At 57.8% G+C, this 23012-nt stretch overlaps 57 non-coding genes across 57 annotated transcripts; all 57 read left to right on the forward strand.

Annotated features, from left to right (window-relative positions):
- Positions 1-15: 15 nt before the first annotated feature.
- LOC131305751 (5S ribosomal RNA) lies at positions 16-134 on the forward strand. Its single transcript, XR_009193313.1, has one exon. It is a non-coding gene; the product is annotated as a 5S ribosomal RNA (ribosomal RNA).
- Positions 135-422: 288 nt separating this feature from the next.
- On the forward strand, positions 423-541 carry LOC131305763 (5S ribosomal RNA). Its single transcript, XR_009193324.1, has one exon. It is a non-coding gene; the product is annotated as a 5S ribosomal RNA (ribosomal RNA).
- Positions 542-829: 288 nt separating this feature from the next.
- LOC131305431 (5S ribosomal RNA) lies at positions 830-948 on the forward strand. The gene has a single exon (XR_009193014.1). It is a non-coding gene; the product is annotated as a 5S ribosomal RNA (ribosomal RNA).
- Positions 949-1236: 288 nt separating this feature from the next.
- Positions 1237-1355, forward strand: LOC131305776 (5S ribosomal RNA). The gene has a single exon (XR_009193335.1). It is a non-coding gene; the product is annotated as a 5S ribosomal RNA (ribosomal RNA).
- A 288-nt stretch (positions 1356-1643) lies between these two features.
- On the forward strand, positions 1644-1762 carry LOC131305788 (5S ribosomal RNA). Its single transcript, XR_009193346.1, has one exon. It is a non-coding gene; the product is annotated as a 5S ribosomal RNA (ribosomal RNA).
- Positions 1763-2050: 288 nt separating this feature from the next.
- On the forward strand, positions 2051-2169 carry LOC131305432 (5S ribosomal RNA). Its single transcript, XR_009193015.1, has one exon. It is a non-coding gene; the product is annotated as a 5S ribosomal RNA (ribosomal RNA).
- A 288-nt stretch (positions 2170-2457) lies between these two features.
- On the forward strand, positions 2458-2576 carry LOC131305800 (5S ribosomal RNA). Its single transcript, XR_009193357.1, has one exon. It is a non-coding gene; the product is annotated as a 5S ribosomal RNA (ribosomal RNA).
- Positions 2577-2864: 288 nt separating this feature from the next.
- LOC131305433 (5S ribosomal RNA) lies at positions 2865-2983 on the forward strand. Its single transcript, XR_009193016.1, has one exon. It is a non-coding gene; the product is annotated as a 5S ribosomal RNA (ribosomal RNA).
- A 288-nt stretch (positions 2984-3271) lies between these two features.
- LOC131305812 (5S ribosomal RNA) lies at positions 3272-3390 on the forward strand. Its single transcript, XR_009193369.1, has one exon. It is a non-coding gene; the product is annotated as a 5S ribosomal RNA (ribosomal RNA).
- Positions 3391-3678: 288 nt separating this feature from the next.
- On the forward strand, positions 3679-3797 carry LOC131305434 (5S ribosomal RNA). The gene has a single exon (XR_009193017.1). It is a non-coding gene; the product is annotated as a 5S ribosomal RNA (ribosomal RNA).
- A 288-nt stretch (positions 3798-4085) lies between these two features.
- Positions 4086-4204, forward strand: LOC131305823 (5S ribosomal RNA). Its single transcript, XR_009193381.1, has one exon. It is a non-coding gene; the product is annotated as a 5S ribosomal RNA (ribosomal RNA).
- Positions 4205-4492: 288 nt separating this feature from the next.
- Positions 4493-4611, forward strand: LOC131305835 (5S ribosomal RNA). The gene has a single exon (XR_009193392.1). It is a non-coding gene; the product is annotated as a 5S ribosomal RNA (ribosomal RNA).
- Positions 4612-4899: 288 nt separating this feature from the next.
- LOC131305436 (5S ribosomal RNA) lies at positions 4900-5018 on the forward strand. Its single transcript, XR_009193019.1, has one exon. It is a non-coding gene; the product is annotated as a 5S ribosomal RNA (ribosomal RNA).
- A 288-nt stretch (positions 5019-5306) lies between these two features.
- Positions 5307-5425, forward strand: LOC131305847 (5S ribosomal RNA). The gene has a single exon (XR_009193402.1). It is a non-coding gene; the product is annotated as a 5S ribosomal RNA (ribosomal RNA).
- Positions 5426-5713: 288 nt separating this feature from the next.
- LOC131305856 (5S ribosomal RNA) lies at positions 5714-5832 on the forward strand. The gene has a single exon (XR_009193409.1). It is a non-coding gene; the product is annotated as a 5S ribosomal RNA (ribosomal RNA).
- Positions 5833-6120: 288 nt separating this feature from the next.
- On the forward strand, positions 6121-6239 carry LOC131305437 (5S ribosomal RNA). The gene has a single exon (XR_009193020.1). It is a non-coding gene; the product is annotated as a 5S ribosomal RNA (ribosomal RNA).
- A 288-nt stretch (positions 6240-6527) lies between these two features.
- Positions 6528-6646, forward strand: LOC131305858 (5S ribosomal RNA). Its single transcript, XR_009193410.1, has one exon. It is a non-coding gene; the product is annotated as a 5S ribosomal RNA (ribosomal RNA).
- A 288-nt stretch (positions 6647-6934) lies between these two features.
- On the forward strand, positions 6935-7053 carry LOC131305438 (5S ribosomal RNA). Its single transcript, XR_009193021.1, has one exon. It is a non-coding gene; the product is annotated as a 5S ribosomal RNA (ribosomal RNA).
- A 288-nt stretch (positions 7054-7341) lies between these two features.
- LOC131305860 (5S ribosomal RNA) lies at positions 7342-7460 on the forward strand. The gene has a single exon (XR_009193412.1). It is a non-coding gene; the product is annotated as a 5S ribosomal RNA (ribosomal RNA).
- Positions 7461-7748: 288 nt separating this feature from the next.
- On the forward strand, positions 7749-7867 carry LOC131305439 (5S ribosomal RNA). Its single transcript, XR_009193022.1, has one exon. It is a non-coding gene; the product is annotated as a 5S ribosomal RNA (ribosomal RNA).
- A 288-nt stretch (positions 7868-8155) lies between these two features.
- On the forward strand, positions 8156-8274 carry LOC131305861 (5S ribosomal RNA). Its single transcript, XR_009193413.1, has one exon. It is a non-coding gene; the product is annotated as a 5S ribosomal RNA (ribosomal RNA).
- A 288-nt stretch (positions 8275-8562) lies between these two features.
- On the forward strand, positions 8563-8681 carry LOC131305440 (5S ribosomal RNA). Its single transcript, XR_009193023.1, has one exon. It is a non-coding gene; the product is annotated as a 5S ribosomal RNA (ribosomal RNA).
- A 288-nt stretch (positions 8682-8969) lies between these two features.
- On the forward strand, positions 8970-9088 carry LOC131305501 (5S ribosomal RNA). Its single transcript, XR_009193080.1, has one exon. It is a non-coding gene; the product is annotated as a 5S ribosomal RNA (ribosomal RNA).
- A 288-nt stretch (positions 9089-9376) lies between these two features.
- On the forward strand, positions 9377-9495 carry LOC131305442 (5S ribosomal RNA). The gene has a single exon (XR_009193024.1). It is a non-coding gene; the product is annotated as a 5S ribosomal RNA (ribosomal RNA).
- Positions 9496-9783: 288 nt separating this feature from the next.
- LOC131305207 (5S ribosomal RNA) lies at positions 9784-9902 on the forward strand. Its single transcript, XR_009192803.1, has one exon. It is a non-coding gene; the product is annotated as a 5S ribosomal RNA (ribosomal RNA).
- A 288-nt stretch (positions 9903-10190) lies between these two features.
- On the forward strand, positions 10191-10309 carry LOC131305443 (5S ribosomal RNA). Its single transcript, XR_009193025.1, has one exon. It is a non-coding gene; the product is annotated as a 5S ribosomal RNA (ribosomal RNA).
- A 288-nt stretch (positions 10310-10597) lies between these two features.
- On the forward strand, positions 10598-10716 carry LOC131305502 (5S ribosomal RNA). The gene has a single exon (XR_009193081.1). It is a non-coding gene; the product is annotated as a 5S ribosomal RNA (ribosomal RNA).
- A 288-nt stretch (positions 10717-11004) lies between these two features.
- On the forward strand, positions 11005-11123 carry LOC131305444 (5S ribosomal RNA). Its single transcript, XR_009193026.1, has one exon. It is a non-coding gene; the product is annotated as a 5S ribosomal RNA (ribosomal RNA).
- A 288-nt stretch (positions 11124-11411) lies between these two features.
- On the forward strand, positions 11412-11530 carry LOC131305208 (5S ribosomal RNA). The gene has a single exon (XR_009192804.1). It is a non-coding gene; the product is annotated as a 5S ribosomal RNA (ribosomal RNA).
- A 288-nt stretch (positions 11531-11818) lies between these two features.
- On the forward strand, positions 11819-11937 carry LOC131305445 (5S ribosomal RNA). Its single transcript, XR_009193027.1, has one exon. It is a non-coding gene; the product is annotated as a 5S ribosomal RNA (ribosomal RNA).
- A 288-nt stretch (positions 11938-12225) lies between these two features.
- Positions 12226-12344, forward strand: LOC131305862 (5S ribosomal RNA). Its single transcript, XR_009193414.1, has one exon. It is a non-coding gene; the product is annotated as a 5S ribosomal RNA (ribosomal RNA).
- Positions 12345-12632: 288 nt separating this feature from the next.
- LOC131305446 (5S ribosomal RNA) lies at positions 12633-12751 on the forward strand. The gene has a single exon (XR_009193028.1). It is a non-coding gene; the product is annotated as a 5S ribosomal RNA (ribosomal RNA).
- Positions 12752-13039: 288 nt separating this feature from the next.
- On the forward strand, positions 13040-13158 carry LOC131305863 (5S ribosomal RNA). Its single transcript, XR_009193415.1, has one exon. It is a non-coding gene; the product is annotated as a 5S ribosomal RNA (ribosomal RNA).
- Positions 13159-13446: 288 nt separating this feature from the next.
- On the forward strand, positions 13447-13565 carry LOC131305864 (5S ribosomal RNA). The gene has a single exon (XR_009193416.1). It is a non-coding gene; the product is annotated as a 5S ribosomal RNA (ribosomal RNA).
- Positions 13566-13857: 292 nt separating this feature from the next.
- Positions 13858-13976, forward strand: LOC131305865 (5S ribosomal RNA). Its single transcript, XR_009193417.1, has one exon. It is a non-coding gene; the product is annotated as a 5S ribosomal RNA (ribosomal RNA).
- Positions 13977-14264: 288 nt separating this feature from the next.
- On the forward strand, positions 14265-14383 carry LOC131305866 (5S ribosomal RNA). The gene has a single exon (XR_009193418.1). It is a non-coding gene; the product is annotated as a 5S ribosomal RNA (ribosomal RNA).
- Positions 14384-14671: 288 nt separating this feature from the next.
- Positions 14672-14790, forward strand: LOC131305448 (5S ribosomal RNA). Its single transcript, XR_009193030.1, has one exon. It is a non-coding gene; the product is annotated as a 5S ribosomal RNA (ribosomal RNA).
- Positions 14791-15078: 288 nt separating this feature from the next.
- Positions 15079-15197, forward strand: LOC131305503 (5S ribosomal RNA). Its single transcript, XR_009193082.1, has one exon. It is a non-coding gene; the product is annotated as a 5S ribosomal RNA (ribosomal RNA).
- A 288-nt stretch (positions 15198-15485) lies between these two features.
- LOC131305449 (5S ribosomal RNA) lies at positions 15486-15604 on the forward strand. The gene has a single exon (XR_009193031.1). It is a non-coding gene; the product is annotated as a 5S ribosomal RNA (ribosomal RNA).
- A 288-nt stretch (positions 15605-15892) lies between these two features.
- Positions 15893-16011, forward strand: LOC131305209 (5S ribosomal RNA). Its single transcript, XR_009192805.1, has one exon. It is a non-coding gene; the product is annotated as a 5S ribosomal RNA (ribosomal RNA).
- A 288-nt stretch (positions 16012-16299) lies between these two features.
- LOC131305450 (5S ribosomal RNA) lies at positions 16300-16418 on the forward strand. Its single transcript, XR_009193032.1, has one exon. It is a non-coding gene; the product is annotated as a 5S ribosomal RNA (ribosomal RNA).
- Positions 16419-16706: 288 nt separating this feature from the next.
- LOC131305504 (5S ribosomal RNA) lies at positions 16707-16825 on the forward strand. The gene has a single exon (XR_009193083.1). It is a non-coding gene; the product is annotated as a 5S ribosomal RNA (ribosomal RNA).
- A 288-nt stretch (positions 16826-17113) lies between these two features.
- On the forward strand, positions 17114-17232 carry LOC131305451 (5S ribosomal RNA). Its single transcript, XR_009193033.1, has one exon. It is a non-coding gene; the product is annotated as a 5S ribosomal RNA (ribosomal RNA).
- Positions 17233-17520: 288 nt separating this feature from the next.
- LOC131305210 (5S ribosomal RNA) lies at positions 17521-17639 on the forward strand. Its single transcript, XR_009192806.1, has one exon. It is a non-coding gene; the product is annotated as a 5S ribosomal RNA (ribosomal RNA).
- A 288-nt stretch (positions 17640-17927) lies between these two features.
- On the forward strand, positions 17928-18046 carry LOC131305452 (5S ribosomal RNA). Its single transcript, XR_009193034.1, has one exon. It is a non-coding gene; the product is annotated as a 5S ribosomal RNA (ribosomal RNA).
- A 288-nt stretch (positions 18047-18334) lies between these two features.
- On the forward strand, positions 18335-18453 carry LOC131305867 (5S ribosomal RNA). The gene has a single exon (XR_009193419.1). It is a non-coding gene; the product is annotated as a 5S ribosomal RNA (ribosomal RNA).
- Positions 18454-18741: 288 nt separating this feature from the next.
- Positions 18742-18860, forward strand: LOC131305453 (5S ribosomal RNA). The gene has a single exon (XR_009193035.1). It is a non-coding gene; the product is annotated as a 5S ribosomal RNA (ribosomal RNA).
- A 288-nt stretch (positions 18861-19148) lies between these two features.
- Positions 19149-19267, forward strand: LOC131305868 (5S ribosomal RNA). Its single transcript, XR_009193420.1, has one exon. It is a non-coding gene; the product is annotated as a 5S ribosomal RNA (ribosomal RNA).
- A 288-nt stretch (positions 19268-19555) lies between these two features.
- Positions 19556-19674, forward strand: LOC131305869 (5S ribosomal RNA). Its single transcript, XR_009193421.1, has one exon. It is a non-coding gene; the product is annotated as a 5S ribosomal RNA (ribosomal RNA).
- A 292-nt stretch (positions 19675-19966) lies between these two features.
- Positions 19967-20085, forward strand: LOC131305871 (5S ribosomal RNA). Its single transcript, XR_009193423.1, has one exon. It is a non-coding gene; the product is annotated as a 5S ribosomal RNA (ribosomal RNA).
- A 288-nt stretch (positions 20086-20373) lies between these two features.
- LOC131305872 (5S ribosomal RNA) lies at positions 20374-20492 on the forward strand. Its single transcript, XR_009193425.1, has one exon. It is a non-coding gene; the product is annotated as a 5S ribosomal RNA (ribosomal RNA).
- Positions 20493-20784: 292 nt separating this feature from the next.
- Positions 20785-20903, forward strand: LOC131305874 (5S ribosomal RNA). The gene has a single exon (XR_009193426.1). It is a non-coding gene; the product is annotated as a 5S ribosomal RNA (ribosomal RNA).
- A 288-nt stretch (positions 20904-21191) lies between these two features.
- LOC131305875 (5S ribosomal RNA) lies at positions 21192-21310 on the forward strand. The gene has a single exon (XR_009193427.1). It is a non-coding gene; the product is annotated as a 5S ribosomal RNA (ribosomal RNA).
- Positions 21311-21602: 292 nt separating this feature from the next.
- On the forward strand, positions 21603-21721 carry LOC131305876 (5S ribosomal RNA). The gene has a single exon (XR_009193428.1). It is a non-coding gene; the product is annotated as a 5S ribosomal RNA (ribosomal RNA).
- A 288-nt stretch (positions 21722-22009) lies between these two features.
- On the forward strand, positions 22010-22128 carry LOC131305878 (5S ribosomal RNA). Its single transcript, XR_009193430.1, has one exon. It is a non-coding gene; the product is annotated as a 5S ribosomal RNA (ribosomal RNA).
- A 288-nt stretch (positions 22129-22416) lies between these two features.
- LOC131305879 (5S ribosomal RNA) lies at positions 22417-22535 on the forward strand. Its single transcript, XR_009193431.1, has one exon. It is a non-coding gene; the product is annotated as a 5S ribosomal RNA (ribosomal RNA).
- Positions 22536-22824: 289 nt separating this feature from the next.
- Positions 22825-22943, forward strand: LOC131305880 (5S ribosomal RNA). The gene has a single exon (XR_009193432.1). It is a non-coding gene; the product is annotated as a 5S ribosomal RNA (ribosomal RNA).
- Positions 22944-23012: the final 69 nt, after the last annotated feature.

The following is a 23012-nucleotide window of genomic DNA, read 5'->3' on the forward strand; positions in this document are numbered from 1 at the left end:
AGCGGAGTGCCTATCGGGTGCGATCATACCAGCACTAATGCACCGGATCCCATCAGAACTCCGCAGTTAAGCGTGCTTGGGCGAGAGTAGTACTAGGATGGGTGACCCCCTGGGAAGTCCTCGTGTTGCACCCCTTTTTCGTTTTTGTACGAAATCCCTTCCCCGCCCCCCGTTCCCTTCTTTCATCCGGTCGCCGCAACTTCGGCTCATGCCGTCCGGATCTTCCCGGAGAGTTTTCGCAGCGATTTTTCCAGCTGCGAGCCAAAATAGCCCCGTCAGCGGGCACGTTCGGCCGCAGCCATCCCTCCAACGGGATACGGGGTCCGGCCGGCGAGACGTGGCCAAGAAAGACAGAGATAGAGGGAGCGGTGCCCGACGGGGCAGAAAAATATACCAAAAGAATTGAAAGCGGAGTGCCTATCGGGTGCGATCATACCAGCACTAATGCACCGGATCCCATCAGAACTCCGCAGTTAAGCGTGCTTGGGCGAGAGTAGTACTAGGATGGGTGACCCCCTGGGAAGTCCTCGTGTTGCACCCCTTTTTTGTTTTTGTACGAAATCTCTTCCCCGCCCCCCGTTCCCTTCTTTCATCCGGTCGCCGCAACTTCGGCTCATGCCGTCCGTATCTTCCCGGAGAGTTTTCGCAGCGATTTTTCGAGCTGCGAGCCAAAATAGCCCCGTCAGCGGGCACGTTCGGCCGCAGCCATCCCTCCAACGGGATACGGGGTCCGGCCGGCGAGACGTGGCCAAGAAAGCCAGAGATAGAGGGAGCGGTGCCCGACGGGGCAGAAAAATGGACCAAAAGAATTGAAAGCGGAGTGCCTATCGGGTGCGATCATAACAGCACTAATGCACCGGATCCCATCAGAACTCCGCAGTTAAGCGTGCTTGGGCGAGAGTAGTACTAGGATGGGTGACCCCCTGGGAAGTCCTCGTGTTGCACCCCTTTTTCGTTTTTGTACGAAATCCCTTCCCCGCCCCCCGTTCCCTTCTTTCATCCGGTCGCCGCAACTTCGGCTCATGCCGTCCGTATCTTTCCGGAGAGTTTTCGCAGCGATTTTTCCAGCTTCGAGCCAAAATAGCCCCGTCAGCGGGCACGTTCGGCCGCAGCCATCCCTCCAACGGGATACGGGGTCCGGCCGGCGAGACGTGGCCAAGAAAGACAGAGATAGAGGGAGCGGTGCCCGACGGGGCAGAAAAATGTACCAAAAGAATTGAAAGCGGAGTGCCTATCGGGTGCGATCATACCAGCACTAATGCACCGGATCCCATCAGAACTCCGCAGTTAAGCGTGCTTGGGCGAGAGTAGTACTAGGATGGGTGACCCCCTGGGAAGTCCTCGTGTTGCACCCCTTTTTCGTTTTTGTACGAAATCTCTTCCCCGCCCCCCGTTCCCTTCTTTCATCCGGTCGCCGCAACTTCGGCTCATGCCGTCCGTATCTTCCCGGAGAGTTTTCGCAGCGATTTTTCCAGCTTCGAGCCAAAATAGCCCCGTCAGCGGGCACGTTCGGCCGCAGCCATCCCTCCAACGGGATACGGGGTCCGGCCGGCGAGACGTGGCCAAGAAAGACAGAGATAGAGGGAGCGGTGCCCGACGGGGCAGAAAAATGTACCAAAAGAATTGAAAGCGGAGTGCCTATCGGGTGCGATCATACCAGCACTAATGCACCGGATCCCATCAGAACTCCGCAGTTAAGCGTGCTTGGGCGAGAGTAGTACTAGGATGGGTGACCCCCTGGGAAGTCCTCGTGTTGCACCCCTTTTTTGTTTTTGTACGAAATCTCTTCCCCGCCCCCCGTTCCCTTCTTTCATCCGGTCGCCGCAACTTCGGCTCATGCCGTCCGTATCTTCCCGGAGAGTTTTCGCAGCGATTTTTCGAGCTGCGAGCCAAAATAGCCCCGTCAGCGGGCACGTTCGGCCGCAGCCATCCCTCCAACGGGATACGGGGTCCGGCCGGCGAGACGTGGCCAAGAAAGCCAGAGATAGAGGGAGCGGTGCCCGACGGGGCAGAAAAATGGACCAAAAGAATTGAAAGCGGAGTGCCTATCGGGTGCGATCATAACAGCACTAATGCACCGGATCCCATCAGAACTCCGCAGTTAAGCGTGCTTGGGCGAGAGTAGTACTAGGATGGGTGACCCCCTGGGAAGTCCTCGTGTTGCACCCCTTTTTCGTTTTTGTACGAAATCCCTTCCCCGCCCCCCGTTCCCTTCTTTCATCCGGTCGCCGCAACTTCGGCTCATGCCGTCCGTATCTTTCCGGAGAGTTTTCGCAGCGATTTTTCCAGCTTCGAGCCAAAATAGCCCCGTCAGCGGGCACGTTCGGCCGCAGCCATCCCTCCAACGGGATACGGGGTCCGGCCGGCGAGACGTGGCCAAGAAAGACAGAGATAGAGGGAGCGGTGCCCGACGGGGCAGAAAAATGTACCAAAAGAATTGAAAGCGGAGTGCCTATCGGGTGCGATCATACCAGCACTAATGCACCGGATCCCATCAGAACTCCGCAGTTAAGCGTGCTTGGGCGAGAGTAGTACTAGGATGGGTGACCCCCTGGGAAGTCCTCGTGTTGCACCCCTTTTTTGTTTTTGTACGAAATCTCTTCCCCGCCCCCCGTTCCCTTCTTTCATCCGGTCGCCGCAACTTCGGCTCATGCCGTCCGTATCTTCCCGGAGAGTTTTCGCAGCGATTTTTCCAGCTTCGAGCCAAAATAGCCCCGTCAGCGGGCACGTTCGGCCGCAGCCATCCCTCCAACGGGATACGGGGTCCGGCCGGCGAGACGTGGCCAAGAAAGCCAGAGATAGAGGGAGCGGTGCCCGACGGGGCCGAAAAATGGACCAAAAGAATTGAAAGCGGAGTGCCTATCGGGTGCGATCATAACAGCACTAATGCACCGGATCCCATCAGAACTCCGCAGTTAAGCGTGCTTGGGCGAGAGTAGTACTAGGATGGGTGACCCCCTGGGAAGTCCTCGTGTTGCACCCCTTTTTCGTTTTTGTACGAAATCCCTTCCCCGCCCCCCGTTCCCTTCTTTCATCCGGTCGCCGCAACTTCGGCTCATGCCGTCCGGATCTTCCCGGAGAGTTTTCGCAGCGATTTTTCCAGCTGCGAGCCAAAATAGCCCCGTCAGCGGGCACGTTCGGCCGCAGCCATCCCTCCAACGGGATACGGGGTCCGGCCGGCGAGACGTGGCCAAGAAAGACAGAGATAGAGGGAGCGGTGCCCGACGGGGCAGAAAAATGTACCAAAAGAATTGAAAGCGGAGTGCCTATCGGGTGCGATCATACCAGCACTAATGCACCGGATCCCATCAGAACTCCGCAGTTAAGCGTGCTTGGGCGAGAGTAGTACTAGGATGGGTGACCCCCTGGGAAGTCCTCGTGTTGCACCCCTTTTTTGTTTTTGTACGAAATCTCTTCCCCGCCCCCCGTTCCCTTCTTTCATCCGGTCGCCGCAACTTCGGCTCATGCCGTCCGTATCTTCCCGGAGAGTTTTCGCAGCGATTTTTCGAGCTGCGAGCCAAAATAGCCCCGTCAGCGGGCACGTTCGGCCGCAGCCATCCCTCCAACGGGATACGGGGTCCGGCCGGCGAGACGTGGCCAAGAAAGCCAGAGATAGAGGGAGCGGTGCCCGACGGGGCAGAAAAATGGACCAAAAGAATTGAAAGCGGAGTGCCTATCGGGTGCGATCATAACAGCACTAATGCACCGGATCCCATCAGAACTCCGCAGTTAAGCGTGCTTGGGCGAGAGTAGTACTAGGATGGGTGACCCCCTGGGAAGTCCTCGTGTTGCACCCCTTTTTCGTTTTTGTACGAAATCCCTTCCCCGCCCCCCGTTCCCTTCTTTCATCCGGTCGCCGCAACTTCGGCTCATGCCGTCCGTATCTTTCCGGAGAGTTTTCGCAGCGATTTTTCCAGCTTCGAGCCAAAATAGCCCCGTCAGCGGGCACGTTCGGCCGCAGCCATCCCTCCAACGGGATACGGGGTCCGGCCGGCGAGACGTGGCCAAGAAAGACAGAGATAGAGGGAGCGGTGCCCGACGGGGCAGAAAAATGTACCAAAAGAATTGAAAGCGGAGTGCCTATCGGGTGCGATCATACCAGCACTAATGCACCGGATCCCATCAGAACTCCGCAGTTAAGCGTGCTTGGGCGAGAGTAGTACTAGGATGGGTGACCCCCTGGGAAGTCCTCGTGTTGCACCCCTTTTTCGTTTTTGTACGAAATCTCTTCCCCGCCCCCCGTTCCCTTCTTTCATCCGGTCGCCGCAACTTCGGCTCATGCCGTCCGTATCTTCCCGGAGAGTTTTCGCAGCGATTTTTCCAGCTTCGAGCCAAAATAGCCCCGTCAGCGGGCACGTTCGGCCGCAGCCATCCCTCCAACGGGATACGGGGTCCGGCCGGCGAGACGTGGCCAAGAAAGACAGAGATAGAGGGAGCGGTGCCCGACGGGGCAGAAAAATGTACCAAAAGAATTGAAAGCGGAGTGCCTATCGGGTGCGATCATACCAGCACTAATGCACCGGATCCCATCAGAACTCCGCAGTTAAGCGTGCTTGGGCGAGAGTAGTACTAGGATGGGTGACCCCCTGGGAAGTCCTCGTGTTGCACCCCTTTTTTGTTTTTGTACGAAATCTCTTCCCCGCCCCCCGTTCCCTTCTTTCATCCGGTCGCCGCAACTTCGGCTCATGCCGTCCGTATCTTCCCGGAGAGTTTTCGCAGCGATTTTTCGAGCTGCGAGCCAAAATAGCCCCGTCAGCGGGCACGTTCGGCCGCAGCCATCCCTCCAACGGGATACGGGGTCCGGCCGGCGAGACGTGGCCAAGAAAGCCAGAGATAGAGGGAGCGGTGCCCGACGGGGCAGAAAAATGGACCAAAAGAATTGAAAGCGGAGTGCCTATCGGGTGCGATCATAACAGCACTAATGCACCGGATCCCATCAGAACTCCGCAGTTAAGCGTGCTTGGGCGAGAGTAGTACTAGGATGGGTGACCCCCTGGGAAGTCCTCGTGTTGCACCCCTTTTTCGTTTTTGTACGAAATCCCTTCCCCGCCCCCCGTTCCCTTCTTTCATCCGGTCGCCGCAACTTCGGCTCATGCCGTCCGTATCTTTCCGGAGAGTTTTCGCAGCGATTTTTCCAGCTTCGAGCCAAAATAGCCCCGTCAGCGGGCACGTTCGGCCGCAGCCATCCCTCCAACGGGATACGGGGTCCGGCCGGCGAGACGTGGCCAAGAAAGACAGAGATAGAGGGAGCGGTGCCCGACGGGGCAGAAAAATGTACCAAAAGAATTGAAAGCGGAGTGCCTATCGGGTGCGATCATACCAGCACTAATGCACCGGATCCCATCAGAACTCCGCAGTTAAGCGTGCTTGGGCGAGAGTAGTACTAGGATGGGTGACCCCCTGGGAAGTCCTCGTGTTGCACCCCTTTTTCGTTTTTGTACGAAATCTCTTCCCCGCCCCCCGTTCCCTTCTTTCATCCGGTCGCCGCAACTTCGGCTCATGCCGTCCGTATCTTCCCGGAGAGTTTTCGCAGCGATTTTTCCAGCTTCGAGCCAAAATAGCCCCGTCAGCGGGCACGTTCGGCCGCAGCCATCCCTCCAACGGGATACGGGGTCCGGCCGGCGAGACGTGGCCAAGAAAGACAGAGATAGAGGGAGCGGTGCCCGACGGGGCAGAAAAATGTACCAAAAGAATTGAAAGCGGAGTGCCTATCGGGTGCGATCATACCAGCACTAATGCACCGGATCCCATCAGAACTCCGCAGTTAAGCGTGCTTGGGCGAGAGTAGTACTAGGATGGGTGACCCCCTGGGAAGTCCTCGTGTTGCACCCCTTTTTTGTTTTTGTACGAAATCTCTTCCCCGCCCCCCGTTCCCTTCTTTCATCCGGTCGCCGCAACTTCGGCTCATGCCGTCCGTATCTTCCCGGAGAGTTTTCGCAGCGATTTTTCGAGCTGCGAGCCAAAATAGCCCCGTCAGCGGGCACGTTCGGCCGCAGCCATCCCTCCAACGGGATACGGGGTCCGGCCGGCGAGACGTGGCCAAGAAAGCCAGAGATAGAGGGAGCGGTGCCCGACGGGGCAGAAAAATGGACCAAAAGAATTGAAAGCGGAGTGCCTATCGGGTGCGATCATAACAGCACTAATGCACCGGATCCCATCAGAACTCCGCAGTTAAGCGTGCTTGGGCGAGAGTAGTACTAGGATGGGTGACCCCCTGGGAAGTCCTCGTGTTGCACCCCTTTTTCGTTTTTGTACGAAATCCCTTCCCCGCCCCCCGTTCCCTTCTTTCATCCGGTCGCCGCAACTTCGGCTCATGCCGTCCGTATCTTTCCGGAGAGTTTTCGCAGCGATTTTTCCAGCTTCGAGCCAAAATAGCCCCGTCAGCGGGCACGTTCGGCCGCAGCCATCCCTCCAACGGGATACGGGGTCCGGCCGGCGAGACGTGGCCAAGAAAGACAGAGATAGAGGGAGCGGTGCCCGACGGGGCAGAAAAATGTACCAAAAGAATTGAAAGCGGAGTGCCTATCGGGTGCGATCATACCAGCACTAATGCACCGGATCCCATCAGAACTCCGCAGTTAAGCGTGCTTGGGCGAGAGTAGTACTAGGATGGGTGACCCCCTGGGAAGTCCTCGTGTTGCACCCCTTTTTTGTTTTTGTACGAAATCTCTTCCCCGCCCCCCGTTCCCTTCTTTCATCCGGTCGCCGCAACTTCGGCTCATGCCGTCCGTATCTTCCCGGAGAGTTTTCGCAGCGATTTTTCCAGCTTCGAGCCAAAATAGCCCCGTCAGCGGGCACGTTCGGCCGCAGCCATCCCTCCAACGGGATACGGGGTCCGGCCGGCGAGACGTGGCCAAGAAAGCCAGAGATAGAGGGAGCGGTGCCCGACGGGGCCGAAAAATGGACCAAAAGAATTGAAAGCGGAGTGCCTATCGGGTGCGATCATAACAGCACTAATGCACCGGATCCCATCAGAACTCCGCAGTTAAGCGTGCTTGGGCGAGAGTAGTACTAGGATGGGTGACCCCCTGGGAAGTCCTCGTGTTGCACCCCTTTTTCGTTTTTGTACGAAATCCCTTCCCCGCCCCCCGTTCCCTTCTTTCATCCGGTCGCCGCAACTTCGGCTCATGCCGTCCGGATCTTCCCGGAGAGTTTTCGCAGCGATTTTTCCAGCTGCGAGCCAAAATAGCCCCGTCAGCGGGCACGTTCGGCCGCAGCCATCCCTCCAACGGGATACGGGGTCCGGCCGGCGAGACGTGGCCAAGAAAGACAGAGATAGAGGGAGCGGTGCCCGACGGGGCAGAAAAATGTACCAAAAGAATTGAAAGCGGAGTGCCTATCGGGTGCGATCATACCAGCACTAATGCACCGGATCCCATCAGAACTCCGCAGTTAAGCGTGCTTGGGCGAGAGTAGTACTAGGATGGGTGACCCCCTGGGAAGTCCTCGTGTTGCACCCCTTTTTTGTTTTTGTACGAAATCTCTTCCCCGCCCCCCGTTCCCTTCTTTCATCCGGTCGCCGCAACTTCGGCTCATGCCGTCCGTATCTTCCCGGAGAGTTTTCGCAGCGATTTTTCCAGCTTCGAGCCAAAATAGCCCCGTCAGCGGGCACGTTCGGCCGCAGCCATCCCTCCAACGGGATACGGGGTCCGGCCGGCGAGACGTGGCCAAGAAAGCCAGAGATAGAGGGAGCGGTGCCCGACGGGGCCGAAAAATGGACCAAAAGAATTGAAAGCGGAGTGCCTATCGGGTGCGATCATAACAGCACTAATGCACCGGATCCCATCAGAACTCCGCAGTTAAGCGTGCTTGGGCGAGAGTAGTACTAGGATGGGTGACCCCCTGGGAAGTCCTCGTGTTGCACCCCTTTTTCGTTTTTGTACGAAATCCCTTCCCCGCCCCCCGTTCCCTTCTTTCATCCGGTCGCCGCAACTTCGGCTCATGCCGTCCGGATCTTCCCGGAGAGTTTTCGCAGCGATTTTTCCAGCTGCGAGCCAAAATAGCCCCGTCAGCGGGCACGTTCGGCCGCAGCCATCCCTCCAACGGGATACGGGGTCCGGCCGGCGAGACGTGGCCAAGAAAGACAGAGATAGAGGGAGCGGTGCCCGACGGGGCAGAAAAATGTACCAAAAGAATTGAAAGCGGAGTGCCTATCGGGTGCGATCATACCAGCACTAATGCACCGGATCCCATCAGAACTCCGCAGTTAAGCGTGCTTGGGCGAGAGTAGTACTAGGATGGGTGACCCCCTGGGAAGTCCTCGTGTTGCACCCCTTTTTTGTTTTTGTACGAAATCTCTTCCCCGCCCCCCGTTCCCTTCTTTCATCCGGTCGCCGCAACTTCGGCTCATGCCGTCCGTATCTTCCCGGAGAGTTTTCGCAGCGATTTTTCGAGCTGCGAGCCAAAATAGCCCCGTCAGCGGGCACGTTCGGCCGCAGCCATCCCTCCAACGGGATACGGGGTCCGGCCGGCGAGACGTGGCCAAGAAAGCCAGAGATAGAGGGAGCGGTGCCCGACGGGGCAGAAAAATGGACCAAAAGAATTGAAAGCGGAGTGCCTATCGGGTGCGATCATAACAGCACTAATGCACCGGATCCCATCAGAACTCCGCAGTTAAGCGTGCTTGGGCGAGAGTAGTACTAGGATGGGTGACCCCCTGGGAAGTCCTCGTGTTGCACCCCTTTTTCGTTTTTGTACGAAATCCCTTCCCCGCCCCCCGTTCCCTTCTTTCATCCGGTCGCCGCAACTTCGGCTCATGCCGTCCGTATCTTTCCGGAGAGTTTTCGCAGCGATTTTTCCAGCTTCGAGCCAAAATAGCCCCGTCAGCGGGCACGTTCGGCCGCAGCCATCCCTCCAACGGGATACGGGGTCCGGCCGGCGAGACGTGGCCAAGAAAGACAGAGATAGAGGGAGCGGTGCCCGACGGGGCAGAAAAATGTACCAAAAGAATTGAAAGCGGAGTGCCTATCGGGTGCGATCATACCAGCACTAATGCACCGGATCCCATCAGAACTACGCAGTTAAGCGTGCTTGGGCGAGAGTAGTACTAGGATGGGTGACCCCCTGGGAAGTCCTCGTGTTGCACCCCTTTTTTGTTTTTGTACGAAATCTCTTCCCCGCCCCCCGTTCCCTTCTTTCATCCGGTCGCCGCAACTTCGGCTCATGCCGTCCGTATCTTCCCGGAGAGTTTTCGCAGCGATTTTTCCAGCTTCGAGCCAAAATAGCCCCGTCAGCGGGCACGTTCGGCCGCAGCCATCCCTCCAACGGGATACGGGGTCCGGCCGGCGAGACGTGGCCAAGAAAGCCAGAGATAGAGGGAGCGGTGCCCGACGGGGCCGAAAAATGGACCAAAAGAATTGAAAGCGGAGTGCCTATCGGGTGCGATCATAACAGCACTAATGCACCGGATCCCATCAGAACTCCGCAGTTAAGCGTGCTTGGGCGAGAGTAGTACTAGGATGGGTGACCCCCTGGGAAGTCCTCGTGTTGCACCCCTTTTTCGTTTTTGTACGAAATCCCTTCCCCGCCCCCCGTTCCCTTCTTTCATCCGGTCGCCGCAACTTCGGCTCATGCCGTCCGGATCTTCCCGGAGAGTTTTCGCAGCGATTTTTCCAGCTGCGAGCCAAAATAGCCCCGTCAGCGGGCACGTTCGGCCGCAGCCATCCCTCCAACGGGATACGGGGTCCGGCCGGCGAGACGTGGCCAAGAAAGACAGAGATAGAGGGAGCGGTGCCCGACGGGGCAGAAAAATGTACCAAAAGAATTGAAAGCGGAGTGCCTATCGGGTGCGATCATACCAGCACTAATGCATCGGATCCCATCAGAACTCCGCAGTTAAGCGTGCTTGGGCGAGAGTAGTACTAGGATGGGTGACCCCCTGGGAAGTCCTCGTGTTGCACCCCTTTTTTGTTTTTGTACGAAATCTCTTCCCCGCCCCCCGTTCCCTTCTTTCATCCGGTCGCCGCAACTTCGGCTCATGCCGTCCGTATCTTCCCGGAGAGTTTTCGCAGCGATTTTTCCAGCTTCGAGCCAAAATAGCCCCGTCAGCGGGCACGTTCGGCCGCAGCCATCCCTCCAACGGGATACGGGGTCCGGCCGGCGAGACGTGGCCAAGAAAGCCAGAGATAGAGGGAGCGGTGCCCGACGGGGCCGAAAAATGGACCAAAAGAATTGAAAGCGGAGTGCCTATCGGGTGCGATCATAACAGCACTAATGCACCGGATCCCATCAGAACTCCGCAGTTAAGCGTGCTTGGGCGAGAGTAGTACTAGGATGGGTGACCCCCTGGGAAGTCCTCGTGTTGCACCCCTTTTTCGTTTTTGTACGAAATCCCTTCCCCGCCCCCCGTTCCCTTCTTTCATCCGGTCGCCGCAACTTCGGCTCATGCCGTCCGTATCTTTCCGGAGAGTTTTCGCAGCGATTTTTCCAGCTTCGAGCCAAAATAGCCCCGTCAGCGGGCACGTTCGGCCGCAGCCATCCCTCCAACGGGATACGGGGTCCGGCCGGCGAGACGTGGCCAAGAAAGACAGAGATAGAGGGAGCGGTGCCCGACGGGGCAGAAAAATGTACCAAAAGAATTGAAAGCGGAGTGCCTATCGGGTGCGATCATACCAGCACTAATGCACCGGATCCCATCAGAACTACGCAGTTAAGCGTGCTTGGGCGAGAGTAGTACTAGGATGGGTGACCCCCTGGGAAGTCCTCGTGTTGCACCCCTTTTTTGTTTTTGTACGAAATCTCTTCCCCGCCCCCCGTTCCCTTCTTTCATCCGGTCGCCGCAACTTCGGCTCATGCCGTCCGTATCTTCCCGGAGAGTTTTCGCAGCGATTTTTCCAGCTTCGAGCCAAAATAGCCCCGTCAGCGGGCACGTTCGGCCGCAGCCATCCCTCCAACGGGATACGGGGTCCGGCCGGCGAGACGTGGCCAAGAAAGCCAGAGATAGAGGGAGCGGTGCCCGACGGGGCCGAAAAATGGACCAAAAGAATTGAAAGCGGAGTGCCTATCGGGTGCGATCATAACAGCACTAATGCACCGGATCCCATCAGAACTCCGCAGTTAAGCGTGCTTGGGCGAGAGTAGTACTAGGATGGGTGACCCCCTGGGAAGTCCTCGTGTTGCACCCCTTTTTCGTTTTTGTACGAAATCCCTTCCCCGCCCCCCGTTCCCTTCTTTCATCCGGTCGCCGCAACTTCGGCTCATGCCGTCCGGATCTTCCCGGAGAGTTTTCGCAGCGATTTTTCCAGCTGCGAGCCAAAATAGCCCCGTCAGCGGGCACGTTCGGCCGCAGCCATCCCTCCAACGGGATACGGGGTCCGGCCGGCGAGACGTGGCCAAGAAAGACAGAGATAGAGGGAGCGGTGCCCGACGGGGCAGAAAAATGTACCAAAAGAATTGAAAGCGGAGTGCCTATCGGGTGCGATCATACCAGCACTAATGCATCGGATCCCATCAGAACTCCGCAGTTAAGCGTGCTTGGGCGAGAGTAGTACTAGGATGGGTGACCCCCTGGGAAGTCCTCGTGTTGCACCCCTTTTTTGTTTTTGTACGAAATCTCTTCCCCGCCCCCCGTTCCCTTCTTTCATCCGGTCGCCGCAACTTCGGCTCATGCCGTCCGTATCTTCCCGGAGAGTTTTCGCAGCGATTTTTCCAGCTTCGAGCCAAAATAGCCCCGTCAGCGGGCACGTTCGGCCGCAGCCATCCCTCCAACGGGATACGGGGTCCGGCCGGCGAGACGTGGCCAAGAAAGCCAGAGATAGAGGGAGCGGTGCCCGACGGGGCCGAAAAATGGACCAAAAGAATTGAAAGCGGAGTGCCTATCGGGTGCGATCATAACAGCACTAATGCACCGGATCCCATCAGAACTCCGCAGTTAAGCGTGCTTGGGCGAGAGTAGTACTAGGATGGGTGACCCCCTGGGAAGTCCTCGTGTTGCACCCCTTTTTCGTTTTTGTACGAAATCCCTTCCCCGCCCCCCGTTCCCTTCTTTCATCCGGTCGCCGCAACTTCGGCTCATGCCGTCCGGATCTTCCCGGAGAGTTTTCGCAGCGATTTTTCCAGCTGCGAGCCAAAATAGCCCCGTCAGCGGGCACGTTCGGCCGCAGCCATCCCTCCAACGGGATACGGGGTCCGGCCGGCGAGACGTGGCCAAGAAAGACAGAGATAGAGGGAGCGGTGCCCGACGGGGCAGAAAAATGTACCAAAAGAATTGAAAGCGGAGTGCCTATCGGGTGCGATCATACCAGCACTAATGCACCGGATCCCATCAGAACTCCGCAGTTAAGCGTGCTTGGGCGAGAGTAGTACTAGGATGGGTGACCCCCTGGGAAGTCCTCGTGTTGCACCCCTTTTTTGTTTTTGTACGAAATCTCTTCCCCGCCCCCCGTTCCCTTCTTTCATCCGGTCGCCGCAACTTCGGCTCATGCCGTCCGTATCTTCCCGGAGAGTTTTCGCAGCGATTTTTCCAGCTTCGAGCCAAAATAGCCCCGTCAGCGGGCACGTTCGGCCGCAGCCATCCCTCCAACGGGATACGGGGTCCGGCCGGCGAGACGTGGCCAAGAAAGCCAGAGATAGAGGGAGCGGTGCCCGACGGGGCCGAAAAATGGACCAAAAGAATTGAAAGCGGAGTGCCTATCGGGTGCGATCATAACAGCACTAATGCACCGGATCCCATCAGAACTCCGCAGTTAAGCGTGCTTGGGCGAGAGTAGTACTAGGATGGGTGACCCCCTGGGAAGTCCTCGTGTTGCACCCCTTTTTCGTTTTTGTACGAAATCCCTTCCCCGCCCCCCGTTCCCTTCTTTCATCCGGTCGCCGCAACTTCGGCTCATGCCGTCCGTATCTTTCCGGAGAGTTTTCGCAGCGATTTTTCCAGCTTCGAGCCAAAATAGCCCCGTCAGCGGGCACGTTCGGCCGCAGCCATCCCTCCAACGGGATACGGGGTCCGGCCGGCGAGACGTGGCCAAGAAAGCCAGAGATAGAGCGAGCAGTGCCCGACGGGGCAGAAAAATGGACCAAAAGAATTGAAAGCGGAGTGCCTATCGGGTGCGATCATACCAGCACTAATGCACCGGATCCCATCAGAACTCCGCAGTTAAGCGTGCTTGGGCGAGAGTAGTACTAGGATGGGTGACCCCCTGGGAAGTCCTCGTGTTGCACCCCTTTTTCGTTTTTGTACGAAATCCCTTCCCCGCCCCCCGTTCCCTTCTTTCATCCGGTCGCCGCAACTTCGGCTCATGCCGTCCGGATCTTCCCGGAGAGTTTTCGCAGCGATTTTTCCAGCTGCGAGCCAAAATAGCCCCGTCAGCGGGCACGTTCGGCCGCAGCCATCCCTCCAACGGGATACGGGGTCCGGCCGGCGAGACGTGGCCAAGAAAGCCAGAGATAGAGTGAGCCGTGCCCGACGGGGCAGAAAAATGGACCAAAAGAATTGAAAGCGGAGTGCCTATCGGGTGCGATCATACCAGCACTAATGCACCGGATCCCATCAGAACTCCGCAGTTAAGCGTGCTTGGGCGAGAGTAGTACTAGGATGGGTGACCCCCTGGGAAGTCCTCGTGTTGCACCCCTTTTTCGTTTTTGTACGAAATCCCTTCCCCGCCCCCCGTTCCCTTCTTTCATCCGGTCGCCGCAACTTCGGCTCATTCCGTCCGGATCTTCCCGGAGAGTTTTCGCTGCAGCGATTTTTCGAGCTGCGAGCCAAAATAGCCCCCTTCAGCGGGCACTCTCGGCCGTAGCCATCCCTCCAACGGGATACGGGGTCCGGCCGGCGAGACGTGGCCAAGAAAGCCAGAGATAGAGTGAGCCGTGCCCGACGGGGCCGAAAAATGGACCAAAAGAATTGAAAGCGGAGTGCCTATCGGGTGCGATCATACCAGCACTAATGCACCGGATCCCATCAGAACTCCGCAGTTAAGCGTGCTTGGGCGAGAGTAGTACTAGGATGGGTGACCCCCTGGGAAGTCCTCGTGTTGCACCCCTTTTTCGTTTTTGTACGAAATCCCTTCCCCGCCCCCCGTTCCCTTCTTTCATCCGGTCGCCGCAACTTCGGCTCATGCCGTCCGGATCTTCCCGGAGAGTTTTCGCAGCGATTTTTCCAGCTGCGAGCCAAAATAGCCCCGTCAGCGGGCACGTTCGGCCGCAGCCATCCCTCCAACGGGATACGGGGTCCGGCCGGCGAGACGTGGCCAAGAAAGACAGAGATAGAGGGAGCGGTGCCCGACGGGGCAGAAAAATGTACCAAAAGAATTGAAAGCGGAGTGCCTATCGGGTGCGATCATACCAGCACTAATGCACCGGATCCCATCAGAACTCCGCAGTTAAGCGTGCTTGGGCGAGAGTAGTACTAGGATGGGTGACCCCCTGGGAAGTCCTCGTGTTGCACCCCTTTTTTGTTTTTGTACGAAATCTCTTCCCCGCCCCCCGTTCCCTTCTTTCATCCGGTCGCCGCAACTTCGGCTCATGCCGTCCGTATCTTCCCGGAGAGTTTTCGCAGCGATTTTTCGAGCTGCGAGCCAAAATAGCCCCGTCAGCGGGCACGTTCGGCCGCAGCCATCCCTCCAACGGGATACGGGGTCCGGCCGGCGAGACGTGGCCAAGAAAGCCAGAGATAGAGGGAGCGGTGCCCGACGGGGCAGAAAAATGGACCAAAAGAATTGAAAGCGGAGTGCCTATCGGGTGCGATCATAACAGCACTAATGCACCGGATCCCATCAGAACTCCGCAGTTAAGCGTGCTTGGGCGAGAGTAGTACTAGGATGGGTGACCCCCTGGGAAGTCCTCGTGTTGCACCCCTTTTTCGTTTTTGTACGAAATCCCTTCCCCGCCCCCCGTTCCCTTCTTTCATCCGGTCGCCGCAACTTCGGCTCATGCCGTCCGTATCTTTCCGGAGAGTTTTCGCAGCGATTTTTCCAGCTTCGAGCCAAAATAGCCCCGTCAGCGGGCACGTTCGGCCGCAGCCATCCCTCCAACGGGATACGGGGTCCGGCCGGCGAGACGTGGCCAAGAAAGACAGAGATAGAGGGAGCGGTGCCCGACGGGGCAGAAAAATGTACCAAAAGAATTGAAAGCGGAGTGCCTATCGGGTGCGATCATACCAGCACTAATGCACCGGATCCCATCAGAACTACGCAGTTAAGCGTGCTTGGGCGAGAGTAGTACTAGGATGGGTGACCCCCTGGGAAGTCCTCGTGTTGCACCCCTTTTTTGTTTTTGTACGAAATCTCTTCCCCGCCCCCCGTTCCCTTCTTTCATCCGGTCGCCGCAACTTCGGCTCATGCCGTCCGTATCTTCCCGGAGAGTTTTCGCAGCGATTTTTCCAGCTTCGAGCCAAAATAGCCCCGTCAGCGGGCACGTTCGGCCGCAGCCATCCCTCCAACGGGATACGGGGTCCGGCCGGCGAGACGTGGCCAAGAAAGCCAGAGATAGAGGGAGCGGTGCCCGACGGGGCCGAAAAATGGACCAAAAGAATTGAAAGCGGAGTGCCTATCGGGTGCGATCATAACAGCACTAATGCACCGGATCCCATCAGAACTCCGCAGTTAAGCGTGCTTGGGCGAGAGTAGTACTAGGATGGGTGACCCCCTGGGAAGTCCTCGTGTTGCACCCCTTTTTCGTTTTTGTACGAAATCCCTTCCCCGCCCCCCGTTCCCTTCTTTCATCCGGTCGCCGCAACTTCGGCTCATGCCGTCCGGATCTTCCCGGAGAGTTTTCGCAGCGATTTTTCCAGCTGCGAGCCAAAATAGCCCCGTCAGCGGGCACGTTCGGCCGCAGCCATCCCTCCAACGGGATACGGGGTCCGGCCGGCGAGACGTGGCCAAGAAAGACAGAGATAGAGGGAGCGGTGCCCGACGGGGCAGAAAAATGTACCAAAAGAATTGAAAGCGGAGTGCCTATCGGGTGCGATCATACCAGCACTAATGCATCGGATCCCATCAGAACTCCGCAGTTAAGCGTGCTTGGGCGAGAGTAGTACTAGGATGGGTGACCCCCTGGGAAGTCCTCGTGTTGCACCCCTTTTTTGTTTTTGTACGAAATCTCTTCCCCGCCCCCCGTTCCCTTCTTTCATCCGGTCGCCGCAACTTCGGCTCATGCCGTCCGTATCTTCCCGGAGAGTTTTCGCAGCGATTTTTCCAGCTTCGAGCCAAAATAGCCCCGTCAGCGGGCACGTTCGGCCGCAGCCATCCCTCCAACGGGATACGGGGTCCGGCCGGCGAGACGTGGCCAAGAAAGCCAGAGATAGAGGGAGCGGTGCCCGACGGGGCCGAAAAATGGACCAAAAGAATTGAAAGCGGAGTGCCTATCGGGTGCGATCATAACAGCACTAATGCACCGGATCCCATCAGAACTCCGCAGTTAAGCGTGCTTGGGCGAGAGTAGTACTAGGATGGGTGACCCCCTGGGAAGTCCTCGTGTTGCACCCCTTTTTCGTTTTTGTACGAAATCCCTTCCCCGCCCCCCGTTCCCTTCTTTCATCCGGTCGCCGCAACTTCGGCTCATGCCGTCCGTATCTTTCCGGAGAGTTTTCGCAGCGATTTTTCCAGCTTCGAGCCAAAATAGCCCCGTCAGCGGGCACGTTCGGCCGCAGCCATCCCTCCAACGGGATACGGGGTCCGGCCGGCGAGACGTGGCCAAGAAAGACAGAGATAGAGGGAGCGGTGCCCGACGGGGCAGAAAAATGTACCAAAAGAATTGAAAGCGGAGTGCCTATCGGGTGCGATCATACCAGCACTAATGCACCGGATCCCATCAGAACTACGCAGTTAAGCGTGCTTGGGCGAGAGTAGTACTAGGATGGGTGACCCCCTGGGAAGTCCTCGTGTTGCACCCCTTTTTTGTTTTTGTACGAAATCTCTTCCCCGCCCCCCGTTCCCTTCTTTCATCCGGTCGCCGCAACTTCGGCTCATGCCGTCCGTATCTTCCCGGAGAGTTTTCGCAGCGATTTTTCCAGCTTCGAGCCAAAATAGCCCCGTCAGCGGGCACGTTCGGCCGCAGCCATCCCTCCAACGGGATACGGGGTCCGGCCGGCGAGACGTGGCCAAGAAAGCCAGAGATAGAGGGAGCGGTGCCCGACGGGGCCGAAAAATGGACCAAAAGAATTGAAAGCGGAGTGCCTATCGGGTGCGATCATAACAGCACTAATGCACCGGATCCCATCAGAACTCCGCAGTTAAGCGTGCTTGGGCGAGAGTAGTACTAGGATGGGTGACCCCCTGGGAAGTCCTCGTGTTGCACCCCTTTTTCGTTTTTGTACGAAATCCCTTCCCCGCCCCCCGTTCCCTTCTTTCATCCGGTCGCCGCAACTTCGGCTCATGCCGTCCGGATCTTCCCGGAGAGTTTTCGCAGCGATTTTTCCAGCTGCGAGCCAAAATAGCCCCGTCAGCGGGCACGTTCGGCCGCAGCCATCCCTCCAACGGGATACGGGGTCCGGCCGGCGAGACGTGGCCAAGAAAGACAGAGATAGAGGGAGCGGTGCCCGACGGGGCAGAAAAATGTACCAAAAGAATTGAAAGCGGAGTGCCTATCGGGTGCGATCATACCAGCACTAATGCATCGGATCCCATCAGAACTCCGCAGTTAAGCGTGCTTGGGCGAGAGTAGTACTAGGATGGGTGACCCCCTGGGAAGTCCTCGTGTTGCACCCCTTTTTTGTTTTTGTACGAAATCTCTTCCCCGCCCCCCGTTCCCTTCTTTCATCCGGTCGCCGCAACTTCGGCTCATGCCGTCCGTATCTTCCCGGAGAGTTTTCGCAGCGATTTTTCCAGCTTCGAGCCAAAATAGCCCCGTCAGCGGGCACGTTCGGCCGCAGCCATCCCTCCAACGGGATACGGGGTCCGGCCGGCGAGACGTGGCCAAGAAAGCCAGAGATAGAGGGAGCGGTGCCCGACGGGGCCGAAAAATGGACCAAAAGAATTGAAAGCGGAGTGCCTATCGGGTGCGATCATAACAGCACTAATGCACCGGATCCCATCAGAACTCCGCAGTTAAGCGTGCTTGGGCGAGAGTAGTACTAGGATGGGTGACCCCCTGGGAAGTCCTCGTGTTGCACCCCTTTTTCGTTTTTGTACGAAATCCCTTCCCCGCCCCCCGTTCCCTTCTTTCATCCGGTCGCCGCAACTTCGGCTCATGCCGTCCGGATCTTCCCGGAGAGTTTTCGCAGCGATTTTTCCAGCTGCGAGCCAAAATAGCCCCGTCAGCGGGCACGTTCGGCCGCAGCCATCCCTCCAACGGGATACGGGGTCCGGCCGGCGAGACGTGGCCAAGAAAGACAGAGATAGAGGGAGCGGTGCCCGACGGGGCAGAAAAATGTACCAAAAGAATTGAAAGCGGAGTGCCTATCGGGTGCGATCATACCAGCACTAATGCACCGGATCCCATCAGAACTCCGCAGTTAAGCGTGCTTGGGCGAGAGTAGTACTAGGATGGGTGACCCCCTGGGAAGTCCTCGTGTTGCACCCCTTTTTTGTTTTTGTACGAAATCTCTTCCCCGCCCCCCGTTCCCTTCTTTCATCCGGTCGCCGCAACTTCGGCTCATGCCGTCCGTATCTTCCCGGAGAGTTTTCGCAGCGATTTTTCCAGCTTCGAGCCAAAATAGCCCCGTCAGCGGGCACGTTCGGCCGCAGCCATCCCTCCAACGGGATACGGGGTCCGGCCGGCGAGACGTGGCCAAGAAAGCCAGAGATAGAGGGAGCGGTGCCCGACGGGGCCGAAAAATGGACCAAAAGAATTGAAAGCGGAGTGCCTATCGGGTGCGATCATAACAGCACTAATGCACCGGATCCCATCAGAACTCCGCAGTTAAGCGTGCTTGGGCGAGAGTAGTACTAGGATGGGTGACCCCCTGGGAAGTCCTCGTGTTGCACCCCTTTTTCGTTTTTGTACGAAATCCCTTCCCCGCCCCCCGTTCCCTTCTTTCATCCGGTCGCCGCAACTTCGGCTCATGCCGTCCGTATCTTTCCGGAGAGTTTTCGCAGCGATTTTTCCAGCTTCGAGCCAAAATAGCCCCGTCAGCGGGCACGTTCGGCCGCAGCCATCCCTCCAACGGGATACGGGGTCCGGCCGGCGAGACGTGGCCAAGAAAGCCAGAGATAGAGCGAGCAGTGCCCGACGGGGCAGAAAAATGGACCAAAAGAATTGAAAGCGGAGTGCCTATCGGGTGCGATCATACCAGCACTAATGCACCGGATCCCATCAGAACTCCGCAGTTAAGCGTGCTTGGGCGAGAGTAGTACTAGGATGGGTGACCCCCTGGGAAGTCCTCGTGTTGCACCCCTTTTTCGTTTTTGTACGAAATCCCTTCCCCGCCCCCCGTTCCCTTCTTTCATCCGGTCGCCGCAACTTCGGCTCATGCCGTCCGGATCTTCCCGGAGAGTTTTCGCAGCGATTTTTCCAGCTGCGAGCCAAAATAGCCCCGTCAGCGGGCACGTTCGGCCGCAGCCATCCCTCCAACGGGATACGGGGTCCGGCCGGCGAGACGTGGCCAAGAAAGCCAGAGATAGAGTGAGCCGTGCCCGACGGGGCAGAAAAATGGACCAAAAGAATTGAAAGCGGAGTGCCTATCGGGTGCGATCATACCAGCACTAATGCACCGGATCCCATCAGAACTCCGCAGTTAAGCGTGCTTGGGCGAGAGTAGTACTAGGATGGGTGACCCCCTGGGAAGTCCTCGTGTTGCACCCCTTTTTCGTTTTTGTACGAAATCCCTTCCCCGCCCCCCGTTCCCTTCTTTCATCCGGTCGCCGCAACTTCGGCTCATTCCGTCCGGATCTTCCCGGAGAGTTTTCGCTGCAGCGATTTTTCGAGCTGCGAGCCAAAATAGCCCCCTTCAGCGGGCACTCTCGGCCGTAGCCATCCCTCCAACGGGATACGGGGTCCGGCCGGCGAGACGTGGCCAAGAAAGCCAGAGATAGAGTGAGCCGTGCCCGACGGGGCCGAAAAATGGACCAAAAGAATTGAAAGCGGAGTGCCTATCGGGTGCGATCATACCAGCACTAATGCACCGGATCCCATCAGAACTCCGCAGTTAAGCGTGCTTGGGCGAGAGTAGTACTAGGATGGGTGACCCCCTGGGAAGTCCTCGTGTTGCACCCCTTTTTCGTTTTTGTACGAAATCCCTTCCCCGCCCCCCGTTCCCTTCTTTCATCCGGTCGCCGCAACTTCGGCTCATGCCGTCCGGATCTTCCCGGAGAGTTTTCGCAGCGATTTTTCCAGCTGCGAGCCAAAATAGCCCCGTCAGCGGGCACGTTCGGCCGCAGCCATCCCTCCAACGGGATACGGGGTCCGGCCGGCGAGACGTGGCCAAGAAAGCCAGAGATAGAGCGAGCGGTGCCCGACGGGGCCGAAAAATGGACCAAAAGAATTGAAAGCGGAGTGCCTATCGGGTGCGATCATACCAGCACTAATGCACCGGATCCCATCAGAACTCCGCAGTTAAGCGTGCTTGGGCGAGAGTAGTACTAGGATGGGTGACCCCCTGGGAAGTCCTCGTGTTGCACCCCTTTTTCGTTTTTGTACGAAATCCCTTCCCCGCCCCCCGTTCCCTTCTTTCATCCGGTCGCCGCAACTTCGGCTCATTCCGTCCGGATCTTCCCGGAGAGTTTTCGCTGCAGCGATTTTTCGAGCTGCGAGCCAAAATAGCCCCCTTCAGCGGGCACTTTCGGCCGTAGCCATCCCTCCAACGGGATACGGGGTCCGGCCGGCGAGACGTGGCCAAGAAAGCCAGAGATAGAGTGAGCAGTGCCCGACGGGGCAGAAAAATGGACCAAAAGAATTGAAAGCGGAGTGCCTATCGGGTGCGATCATACCAGCACTAATGCACCGGATCCCATCAGAACTCCGCAGTTAAGCGTGCTTGGGCGAGAGTAGTACTAGGATGGGTGACCCCCTGGGAAGTCCTCGTGTTGCACCCCTTTTTCGTTTTTGTACGAAATCCCTTCCCCGCCCCCCGTTCCCTTCTTTCATCCGGTCGCCGCAACTTCGGCTCATGCCGTCCGGATCTTCCCGGAGAGTTTTCGCAGCGATTTTTCCAGCTTCGAGCCAAAATAGCCCCGTCAGCGGGCACGTTCGGCCGCAGCCATCCCTCCAACGGGATACGGGGTCCGGCCGGCGAGACGTGGCCAAGAAAGCCAGAGATAGAGCGAGCGGTGCCCGACGGGGCCGAAAAATGGACCAAAAGAATTGAAAGCGGAGTGCCTATCGGGTGCGATCATACCAGCACTAATGCACCGGATCCCATCAGAACTCCGCAGTTAAGCGTGCTTGGGCGAGAGTAGTACTAGGATGGGTGACCCCCTGGGAAGTCCTCGTGTTGCACCCCTTTTTCGTTTTTGTACGAAATCCCTTCCCCGCCCCCCGTTCCCTTCTTTCATCCGGTCGCCGCAACTTCGGCTCATTCCGTCCGGATCTTCCCGGAGAGTTTTCGCTGCAGCGATTTTTCGAGCTGCGAGCCAAAATAGCCCCCTTCAGCGGGCACTCTCGGCCGTAGCCATCCCTCCAACGGGATACGGGGTCCGGCCGGCGAGACGTGGCCAAGAAAGCCAGAGATAGAGCGAGCAGTGCCCGACGGGGCAGAAAAATGGACCAAAAGAATTGAAAGCGGAGTGCCTATCGGGTGCGATCATACCAGCACTAATGCACCGGATCCCATCAGAACTCCGCAGTTAAGCGTGCTTGGGCGAGAGTAGTACTAGGATGGGTGACCCCCTGGGAAGTCCTCGTGTTGCACCCCTTTTTCGTTTTTGTACGAAATCCCTTCCCCGCCCCCCGTTCCCTTCTTTCATCCGGTCGCCGCAACTTCGGCTCATGCCGTCCGGATCTTCCCGGAGAGTTTTCGAAGCGATTTTTCCAGCTGCGAGCCAAAATAGCCCCGTCAGCGGGCACGTTCGGCCGCAGCCATCCCTCCAACGGGATACGGGGTCCGGCCGGCGAGACGTGGCCAAGAAAGCCAGAGATAGAGCGAGCGGTGCCCGACGGGGCCGAAAAATGGACCAAAAGAATTGAAAGCGGAGTGCCTATCGGGTGCGATCATACCAGCACTAATGCACCGGATCCCATCAGAACTCCGCAGTTAAGCGTGCTTGGGCGAGAGTAGTACTAGGATGGGTGACCCCCTGGGAAGTCCTCGTGTTGCACCCCTTTTTCGTTTTTGTACGAAATCCCTTCCCCGCCCCCCGTTCCCTTCTTTCATCCGGTCGCCGCAACTTCGGCTCATGCCGTCCGGATCTTCCCGGAGAGTTTTCGCAGCGATTTTTCCAGCTGCGAGCCAAAATAGCCCCGTCAGCGGGCACGTTCGGCCGCAGCCATCCCTCCAACGGGATACGGGGTCCGGCCGGCGAGACGTGGCCAAGAAAGCCAGAGATAGAGCGAGCGGTGCCCGACGGGGCCGAAAAATGGACCAAAAGAATTGAAAGCGGAGTGCCTATCGGGTGCGATCATACCAGCACTAATGCACCGGATCCCATCAGAACTCCGCAGTTAAGCGTGCTTGGGCGAGAGTAGTACTAGGATGGGTGACCCCCTGGGAAGTCCTCGTGTTGCACCCCTTTTTCGTTTTTGTACGAAATCCCTTCCCCGCCCCCCGTTCCCTTCTTTCATCCGGTCGCCGCAACTTCGGCTCATTCCGTCCGTATCTTCCCGGAGAGTTTTCGCAGCGATTTTTCGAGCTGCGAGCCAAAATAGCCCCCTTCAGCGGGCACTCTCGGCCGCAGCCATCCCTCCAACGGGATACGGGGTCCGGCCGGCGAGACGTGGCCAAGAAAGCCAGAGATAGAGTGAGCAGTGCCCGACGGGGCAGAAAAATGGACCAAAAGAATTGAAAGCGGAGTGCCTATCGGGTGCGATCATACCAGCACTAATGCACCGGATCCCATCAGAACTCCGCAGTTAAGCGTGCTTGGGCGAGAGTAGTACTAGGATGGGTGACCCCCTGGGAAGTCCTCGTGTTGCACCCCTTTTTCGTTTTTGTACGAAATCCCTTCCCCGCCCCCCGTTCCCTTCTTTCATCCGGTCGCCGCAACTTC

This window comes from Rhododendron vialii, chromosome 10a (genome assembly GCF_030253575.1).
Source record: "Rhododendron vialii isolate Sample 1 chromosome 10a, ASM3025357v1".
In the NCBI taxonomy this organism is placed as follows: domain Eukaryota; kingdom Viridiplantae; phylum Streptophyta; class Magnoliopsida; order Ericales; family Ericaceae; genus Rhododendron; species Rhododendron vialii.